The following is a 10,688-nucleotide window of genomic DNA, read 5'->3' as shown; positions in this document are numbered from 1 at the left end:
ACTTTTAGATTGTTTACATAGAATACATTGGGCATCCTTTTCAAGCAGTTCGGTACATGACGTGCAATCTTTTCTCGACATAGTTAACACAAGCTAACTACAAAATAGCCACCAAAATGTGCAGTCCAGTGGAGCATGGAATTAACTTCTGGTATAACTTAAATTTCTCTTACCTAGAGGCAAGAAAAAAAAAAAACGGTCAGAGCTGTGTTCGATGCTCCACTGGACTGCAGGGTGGGATCCTTTGCCGTGTCCTTTTGTAGGTTTGAAGGGGCCCACTCCGCGATGTCACGCCATTCCCAGCATCCTGGGCGTCATCTCCAACGGCTGTTCATATCTGCGCCGAGAAGGTGCGCAGAATGCTGCCTGCCGTCAAGGAATTTCCATGTTGATAGCCGAAATCCACCGGACCGCATGCCGCAGGCGCCATGTCGATGGCAGGTGCGAAAGACGTGCGAATTGGCCTAGAGGCAAGAAAAAAAAAAACGGTCAGAGCTGTGTTCGATGCTCCACCGGAATGCCTTCTTCTTCAGCCCTCTCGTACCTCATGTCCCACTACTGCTTGCGGCACATACCCAAATCATACAAGACTTTTACGCTTGTAACAATATTATTAAATTATGCAGTTTTACGTGCCAAAACCACGATCTTATTATGAGGCACGCCGTAGTGGGGGACTCCGGATTCACTTGGACCACCCGGGGTTCTTTAACTTGTGCCTAAATCTAAGTACATAGGAGTTTTTGCATTTCGCCCCAATCGAAATGCGACCGCCATGGCCAGGATTTGATCCCGTGACCTCGTGCTTATAGCAGCCCAACACTATAGCCGCTATACAACCATGGCGGGTAGCTGAAATACAAAGCGACAATCTTAGTCAGCCACCTTGAAAGCTTGCAAGGTTGTTCATGATCATACGGTGTAGTGTATTACTGCAGGAATGCGAAGAAAAAAGACTGCACGCAAGATGACACACGGAAAAAGGTAAGCGCAGCGCTTGAACTACAGTCAAGCGCTGCGCTTACTACAGTCAAGCGCCTCTACAACGAAATGAGCAATATAACGAAGGAATAATTCTGTCTCCGTTCTATTGTGAGCTGTGCGGTACACGACCTTTACAATGACCTGACCTGTATAACGTATGCTTTCGGACGCCCCAAGCACTTCGTTATAAAGGCATTATAAAGCCGTTATAAAGCTGGCCAGTCTTAGCGGCCACCACAGTGCCATTCGCAATAAAGCACGAAACAAGCATTTTCAGGACACGCATAGTAAAGCTTTGGTGATGTTACGACTACCGGCGCGTTCAGCGTGACGTCGGCCTACGAGAGAGCTGATTGGCATGTGTATCCGCTTTTACGCTCGTGTCGTTTTACCTCACATTAAAGGGAAGCTTCTCTTCGTTTGAGTTCAATGCACCAGCAGCTCATCTTCACTTGCATGTGAAGCTCATTTTGCATAGACTTGAAGCCGGTAAAACAAACTTAGGGAGTAGTTTGGAAAGCTCATCTACATGTACCGACCATCATTCAGTCAGTATAACGTTGTCATATAAATTTATAAGAGGTGACTTTATAGGGCTTAAGTTTCCCTAAAGCTTCTTTAAACTTTAACGGAACTCGTTAAAGGTTGTAAAGAAAGTCGCCATTCACTTTTACAGTTTAGGCGCCTTCACTACTGAACCGATAAGGCAATTCTAGTTTAAGAAGAGCGTCAGAACTTACCATTGCTGTGAAGAGATGCACTGAGCGCGTAATCCGTGTGTCTGATAAGGTCAGCTGAAAAACAAAACAAAACAAAAAAAGACATTTGTCACTATCCCAGAACATGTGGCAGCTGTGATGACCATGGTTTTTCAAATAGAGTTTCGAAAGTGTAATGATTTAAAAGTTTTCAATGATCACGTTTACCCTAAGCTTCTCACACGTAGAGAGATAGAGGAAAAAATTAAGGCACAACGCCTCAAACCAACTTCGCACTTTTAAGAATCATCAGCTGAAGCCCAGAAAAGCTGGCAGCTATGCTAGAAACCTGGAGCTCTGGGCAAATGCCCATTGTCACTTTGAACCAGTCTTGAACCATGGTCATTTAGGCTACTGCACCTGAGAGGACAGCTTTCATTTCCTTGAAAGTCTTCGTTGTTAGTACGAGCACGTGGTCAAAATGTTAGGGCTGACATGAAGGACATTGACTCATGTTTGTTGTTGTTTCCCTGGTCTTTCAATACGATTGCATTATAGACGCACCTCACACACATTTATTGTAGGTATCCGTCTGATGAAAAACTTGTAGGCCGATCGCGACGGCAGTACAGCCTAACACAGCGTCCCAGAGCGCTAGCTGTCATGGGGCTATTATGCAAAAAAAATGACAGGTACCAGACGTGTAGAAGTGTCGATGATTAACGCGTGCGATCTTGGCCTAATGGTTAGTGCATTGGGGCTTCTGTGCTTGCGCTGACTACACCTTATCGGCCGTACGAGCAGTCCAGACTACAAAAATTGCGATATACCCGAGTCTACAGAGCACACGTTGTCCATCTGCCGAGGGCATGCTGTTTCAAGATAATGACTCGCAGATATGTGGCCAAACCGCTTCAATCAACTTTTGGCTGAAAGAGTTCTCTTGAGGCTTTGGTCTGACTCTCGTCGAGCGCGTGCTATTCTAAAGGCTATCGCATAGGCGGAAAGTTTTTATTTCTCAGGGGGGGGGGGGAGGGGGGCTTGGGCCCGACCAGCTTTCCGGAACCTACTCATGTATATATATATATATATATATATATATATATATATATATATATATATATATTGCCACGAGACAGTGAAGGGGCTGCTACTGTCGGTCGGACGAAGACGACGGCGACGAAGTGGCCAGAGGCGCGCGACAGCCTTGCATCCGTCGCTGCTGCTTGTCCAAACCTTGTATATAGCCATACTCACTCCCTAAATAAACGTTATCCCCGTAACATCTTTGGTGGAAGTGCTGGGTAAACCTGTCAACGTGCCGGATCCGTCAACCAAGCACGGAACTTCGAAGTGGTCGCCGTCTTGGTTGCTCCGCGATGACCAGTGAAGTGTCGACGGTGCAGCAGCCACTGGCTCCTGTGATTCTTTTGCACCCACAAGACCCGGGAACCTTTTCTGGCACAGATGGCTTGGATGTCGAAGACTGGATCGACATGTACGAACGCGTCAGCAACCGCAACAGGTGGGACCCCACGGTTATGTTAGCCAACGCGATATTCTATCTAAAAGGGACGGCACGCGTGTGGTACCGGACGCATGAAGAAGATCTTACAAGTTGGGACGCTTGCAAGGCGAAGCTGCGTGAGTTGTTCGGCAGATCATTTGACCGACAGCAGGCCGCTAAAAAGGAGTTGGGATCTCGTATCCAGACGACCACTGAATCGTACATTTCGTACATACAGGACGTCCTGGGCCTTTGTCGAAAAGTTGACGCACAAATGGCCGAAGATGACAAGATTTCGCATATTTTGAAAGGAATAGCCGACGACGCGTTTAATCTACTGGTGTGTAAGGACTGTACGACGGTCGACGCCATAGTTAAGGAATGCCAGCGCTTTGAACAAGCGAAGAGTCGCCGCATCACCCGCCAGTTCCTTCGGCTACCTAACACTGCCGCCACATCATCATGCGAAGACCCAGCGACGCCTGTACCGGCTACAGCGTCAGAAGATGTAACGCGTATTGTCCGCCGCGAACTTGAAGCTCTAACTCCTACGGCCGTTCTTCCAGACGTTCAGTCAGCCAACCTGCCCACCGTGTCACTCATAAAGCAGTCGTCCGCCAGGAGTTCGCGAACATGGGATTATCATCGGCCGTCTGTTCCATTCGTACATCCGAACGTACCTCTGCAAATGTCACCCAGAACCAGGTCTACCCTTCGCGCTACAGAAACCCGGCTGACTGGAGGACGGCAGACGACCGACCCATATGTTTCAACTGCTCTCGCGTTGGACACATTGCCCGTCACTGCCGCAGTAGCTGGTCGTCGCCTTCAAACTGGAGCACTGGATCTTGGCCTCGTCCTGGAGGCAACATTCGACGGTTTTCCCCTCGCTCTGATCCACATGCTTCCGATGCTTCCGATGCCGCCACTCCACACTCCAGGTTTAGCCGCTCGCCGTCCCCACAAGGCCGTCGATCTCGATCGCCGCGACCATACCGGTCATCGTCCCCTGCACGGCCTGGCACCTACGCTCCGGAAAACTAAGCCGTGCAGCTCCCGGAGATGACGCTGCATCAGTGACCCGATATACAAATCCTCTGTTGACTGTATCTACGCGCCGAAACCTTCTGGACATTCAAGTGGACGACGTCACCGTTACGGCCCTCATAGACACCGGAGCACAGATTTCAATAATGAGCGCTGCTCTCCGTACGCAGCTCCGCAAAGTGATTACGCCCGCAATTCAGAGCACAGTACGGGTCGCTGATGGCAGCTCGTCTGCCGTTCTTGGTATGTGCACCGCCCGAGTGTGCATTGCTGGCCATCAGACCATTGGTTTGTTTGCCGTGCTTGCGCAGTGTCCCCACGACGTGATCCTCGGCCTAGACTTTCTCTCGACGCACTCAGCCCTTATCGACTGCTCCACAGGTGTACTTCAACTGGAGCTCCCTTTCGACGCCCACGTACTATCGGACACTCCCAGCCGCTTATGCTCTGTCGAGTTCCTCCACCTGCCACCGCAAGCCTCCACGTACGTCCCATTAAGTCCCTCTCCTCCTGTGTGCGATGGTGAATACGTTGTTTCCCCGATTCTCGACGTGGTCCTGATGCACTCTGTCGTCCTCCCGCACACTGTGGTTACCGTACGCGACAACAAAACCTGCCTGCCGCTTTTGAACTTTGGTCTTTCTACCCACGTGCTACCTGCTGGCATCGCGCTTGCCACCATGTCGTCGTTGCAAGAATGCGCGATTTCTGTGTTAGCCGTCGACGGCCCTCGAACTGTTTCCGGCTCTCTCACAGCCACCTCATCGCTATGTGCCAATTTAGAGAAAATGATATCAGCCGACCTTTCGCATACGCAAGCAGAAGATCTTCGCCGTGTCTTGCTGTCGTATTCCGATATCTTTGATCTCGAAAATCGCCCTTTAGGCCAGACAACAGTTGTTCAGCACTCCATCCACACCGGTGATGCGCAACCGGTTCACCGGCGCCCTTATCGCGTTTCCGCTGCAGAACGCGCCATAATCCAACAGGAAGTCGATAAAATGCTGGCCAAGAACATCATCGAACCGTCCTCGAGTCCTTGGGCCGCTCCTGTTGTGCTGGTCAAGAAAAAGGACAACACCTGGCGATTTTGTGTTGACTATCGACACCTAAACAAGATCACGAAAAAGGACGTCTATCCCTTGCCCCGTATCGACGACGCACTCGACTGTCTTCACGGCGCCCAATATTTCTCATCTATTGACCTTCGCTCAGGTTATTGGCAGATTGCTGTTGACCCACTGGACCGCGAAAAAACCGCATTCGTAACTCCCGATGGCCTCTATCACTTTAAAGTGATGCCTTTCGGCCTTTGCAATGCGCCGGCCACATTCGAGCGCATGATGGATTCGCTTCTTCGTGGCTTGAAATGGTCAACCTGCTTGTGCTACCTTGACGATGTCATTGTTTTTTCGCCAACATTTGACAGCCATCTTCAGCGCCTCTCCACCCTTCTCGAGGTATTCCGCAATGCCGGTCTCCAACTGAACGCCTCAAAATGCCGTTTCGGACGCCGTGAAATAACCGTACTTGGCCATCTCGTCAACGCGGCAGGTGTCCAGCCCGATCCTGAAAAAGTTCGCGCCGTGAAGCATTTTCCTATCCCTTCTTCGGCCAAAGACGTACGCAGTTTTATAGGATTGTGCTCCTATTTCCGACGTTTTATTCGTCATTTCGCCGACATTGCGCGTCCCCTTACTGCGCTCCTCAAAAAAGACGTTGCTTTTACATGGGGCTCACCCCAAGCTGCTGCCTTTTCGGCGCTTATAGATGCCCTGACGACTTCCCCTATTTTAGCGCATTTTGATCCGACTGCACCGACGGAACTTCGCACAGATGCCAGCGGCCATGGAATCGGTGCCGTCCTCGCTCAGCGTCAGAGCGGCCACGACTGTGTTATTGCGTACGCTAGCCGCCTCCTGTCCGCACCGGGGAAGAATTACTCCATCACGGAACGAGAGTGTCTTGCTCTTGTCTGGGCTGTCGCCAAATTTCGTCCCTACCTGTTTGGCCGCACCTTTACCGTCGTAACTGATCATCACGCCCTCTGTTGGCTTTCTTCGCTCAAAGACCCTACAGGACGCCTTGGTCGTTGGGCTCTGCGCCTCCAAGAATACTCGTTTTCAGTGGTGCACAAGTCCGGTCAGCTTCATCAAGATGCTGACTGTCTCTCACGGCATCCCGTGGATTCCCCTGACGTCTCCGAGCAAGACACCGACGCCTGCGTCTTGTCTATCTCGGACCTCGTTAATATACGGGACGAACAACGCCGCGACTCGGCTTTACGGTCTATCATCGACAGTCTCAACTCCGCCACACCCGACCCTTCCCTCCACTTGTTCTTCCTTCAGGACGGCACCTTATACCACCATAATATGCATCCTGAGGGCCCTGAACGCCTCCTTGTCGTGCCTGCCCATCTGCAGTCAGATGTCCTTCGCCAGCTTCACGATGAGCCCACTGCTGGTCACCTTGGTGTCACCCGCACTTATGATCGCGTCAGGCGCCGTTTCTTCTGGCCTGGTCTCTATCGCTCCGTCCAACGATATGTCGCTAGCTGCGACAAATGCCAGCGCCGCAAGAGGCCAGCTATGTTACCTGCCGGTCTGCTTCACCCTATAGACATTCCCGCCGAGCCATTCTTTCGTGTTGGGCTCGACCTTCTTGGTCCCTTTCCAACCTCGACATCAGGCAACAAGTGGGTCGCCGTAGCGACCGACTACGCGACGCGATACGCCATTACCCCTGCCCTCCCAACCAGTTGCGCTACGGATATCGCCGACTTTCTCCTTCATGACATCATCCTGCATCATGGTGCTCCTCGACAGCTTCTGACCGATCAAGGCCGATACTTTCTGTCTCGCGTCATCGATGACATCTTTCGTTCCTGCTCTACCCACCACAAGCTCACAACTGCTTATCACCCCCAAACGAATGGACTCACAGAGCGCCTGAACCGAACTCTGACCGATATGCTTTCCGTGTACGTCTCCGCCGATCACCGCGATTGGGACGCTACTTTGCCGTACGTTACTTTCGCCTACAACTCGTTCCGACATGACACTACTGGCTACTCCCCGTTTTATCTCCTGTATGGACGCGAACCTTCCCTGCCTCTCGATACTTTACTTCCTGTCAGCTCAACCACCACGTACGTTCGCGACGCCCTAGCGCGCGCCGACACAGCTCGCCAGATCGCACGTGAACGGCTCACAGTGTCTCAGGCTTCCCAGAAAGCCCTGTATGATAGTCGCCACAGAGACGTTTCTTACTCCCCAGGCGCTCTCGTGCTACTGTGGTCTCCGTCCCGCCGCATCGGTCTCTCCGAAAAGCTATTGTCCCGCTACGATGGTCCTTACAGGGTGCTACGTCAAGTCAGCGACGTTACGTATGAGATCGAGCCAGTCACCGCACCAGCGCCGTCTACGCCCCCAACCTCTGCTATCGTGCACGTTGCGAGACTTAAGCCATACGTAACTGGACCCTCTGATCTGTCGTAGCAAGCACCGGGTCGGCGCTCTCGCCCCGGGGGGGGGGGGGGGGGTAGTGCCACGAGACAGTGAAGGGGCTGCTACTGGCGGTCGGACGAAGACGACGGCGAGGAAGTGGCCAGAGGCGCGCGACAGCCTTACATCCGTCGCTGCTGCTTGTCCAAACCTTGTATATAGCCATACTCACTCCCTAAATAAACGTTATCCCCGCAACAATATATATATATATATATATATATATATATATATATATATATATATATATATTGTGAAGCCGCCTTTCAGACCCTCAAGCGATGCCTCACATCAGGACCGGTGCTTCGTCACTTTGTTCCCACAGCCTCTAATCCTCCACACTGACGCAAGTGGGCATGGAATAGGCGCTGTCCTACTGCAGCAGAATCACGCCTCTAAAGAGCAAGTCGTGGCCTACGCGAGTCGTACTCTTTCTCCTGCTGAGCGAAACTATTCTATTACCGAAAAAGAATGCCTCGCCATCGTATGGTCTATACAAAAGTTTCCCCCCTATTTATATGGCCGCCAATTCACAATTGTGACTGACCACCATGCTCTGTGTTGATTGTCCTCCCTGAAGAATTTGTCCGGACGTCTCGGCCGTTGGGTTCTGCGTTTGCAGGAGTAAGACTACACTGCCACGTATAGGTCTGGCAGGCAACATCAAGATGCTGACGCTTTATCCCGTTGCCCGCTGTCGCCAAATGCCCATGTCTCACCTTCCCTCCGTTCGGCACCGCCCAGCCAACCGACCACAACCATGGCCCCGGTACGGTTCGTGACCTCGGTCGACATTCTGTCCTCCGAAGACCTCGCCTCCCTCCAACGTGCAGATACGTACTGCCGCACAATTATCGACCGGCTCACTGGCTTATCCCGTCGTCCCAACAGCCGCTTAAGACGACAACCTGGCACGGTTTAAACTTTATGATTGCTCATTATTGCGGCAAGTTTACCACCCTACCGGTCACCGAAGGGTCCCAGTCGTCCCTCGCTCACTTCGACGGCAAATTTTACAAGCTTTTCACGACGACGCAACGGCTGGCCACTTAGGATTTGATAAAACCTACGACCGCATTAAGACTCGCTGTTTCTGGACTGGCCTGTCTACTAGTGTTGCCAAGTACGTCAGTTCGTGTGCGTCATGCCAACATCGAAAACGTTCGACCTCTCCTCCCGCCGACCCTTTACAACCATTGCCGTGCCCGTCCGTTCCCTTTGAATTCGTGGGCATCGACTTATATGGTCCCCTTCCGCTTGCACCCGCGGGTCACCGCTGGATTGTCACCGCCGTGGACCATCTCACTCGCTACGCTGAGACGGCAGCTCTTCCTTCTGGTGTGGCTTCTGAGGTCACCGAGTTTGTCCTGCAAGCCATTATCTTGCGCCACGGTGCCCCTCGTGTTCTTCTAAGTGACCGTGGCAAGACATTTCTTTCCCATGTGCTTGCTGAAGTCCTGCAAGCCTCAAACACCATCCATAAGACCAACTCTGCGTACCATCCCCAGACCAATGGTCTTACCGAGCGTTTCCATCGAACTCTGTCCGACATGATCTCCATGTATGTGAAACCGACCACACAAACTGGGACACTATACTTCCTTTCGTCACATTTGCATATAATACCGCGGTTCAACGCACAACAAACTACAGCCCCTTTTTCCTCGTGTATGGCCGTGCATCGTTTTTTGTTTCGGACACCACTTTCCTCTCTACGCCTTCTGTTCCATCCACATCTCTACCAGAGAAGTTCATCGCCCGCGTCGCCAACTGCCGCAAAATTGCGCTCGTCCACACCGCGACCATTCAGGACAAGAGGAAAGTCCGTTGTGATGCAACCCGTCGTGTCATTTCGTTCCGCCCAGGCGACGAAGTGCTCCTGTGGACACCAGTTCGAGTGCCAGGGCTCTGTGAAAAATTTCTTCACAGGTAACGCGGCCCATATACCGTGTTTGAAAGAACATATACCGTGAACTATCGCGTAGCTCCTGTTACCTCGGTTACTGACGGCCGTTGCCGCAGCACTGAAATTGTTCACGTCTCTCGCCTGAAGCCGTATCTTCGGGGTTCTGACCGTTTTCTGACTCGCTGCCTTGCCGGCCGCTTTCGTAAGGGGGGGGGGGGGGAGTTAGTGTGAGCGCTAACTGTGCATTTCATCATCATCTTCATGTGTATATACCCATCCGCACGATCATCATAATTTTGTCGGGTTGGTGTTCGTGGGCTGCCTCGCGCTGTGTGGCAATACAAGAGCTCTGATGTCGTGTTGTAGGCGGTCAGACTGGCGCAGCCGCGTGAGAAACGCACTAGACAAGAAGCGATGGCGATTCCCCGAAAAATGCAAGCGCTGAGGAAGGAAGCTACTGCGTCGCCGTCTATATTTTCGCTTGATCTAATGGTGAGAATGCGGGCTTGGCTGGGTGAAGAACAAAATCTGCCGCTGTGGACAAGGTGGGACGGAAAGGAATCGGCAGCGTCAGAGAGCTCGGTGTCCGTAATATGTATCAGTGGTTGTCCGCACGAAATGAAAGCAGATGCCGCTGACAAGAAATCCCAGCCTAAGATGATCGGATGAGCGCACGACGAAAAGACAGTAAACTGAATATGATGGCGAATTCCGTCGATGAGGACACGAGCAGTACACTGTCCGGTAGGGTAAATCAGACTGTCATTGGCGCCACATAAGACCGTGCCAACATACGGAGTTTGCACTTTTCGTAGACGGAAGCATAGTGCGCGAAGAATAACAGAGAGGGCGGCGCCAGTGTCAATAAGAGCGTCGACAGAAACACCTTCCAGACAAACAGTGAGTAAATTAGTCGGGCGAGCAGGAGGAATTGGGACAGTTAGCAAACAAGCAGTTTCTCCTCCAAAAACTGCAGCGTCTAGTTTACCGGATGGTTTGTCCAAAGAAGTGGAGGCAGGACGCAGGGCGATGAAAAGTAC

Source organism: Dermacentor silvarum, chromosome 10 (assembly GCF_013339745.2).
Source record: "Dermacentor silvarum isolate Dsil-2018 chromosome 10, BIME_Dsil_1.4, whole genome shotgun sequence".
Classification (NCBI taxonomy): domain Eukaryota; kingdom Metazoa; phylum Arthropoda; class Arachnida; order Ixodida; family Ixodidae; genus Dermacentor; species Dermacentor silvarum.
Note: the sequence above shows the minus strand (reverse complement) of the source record.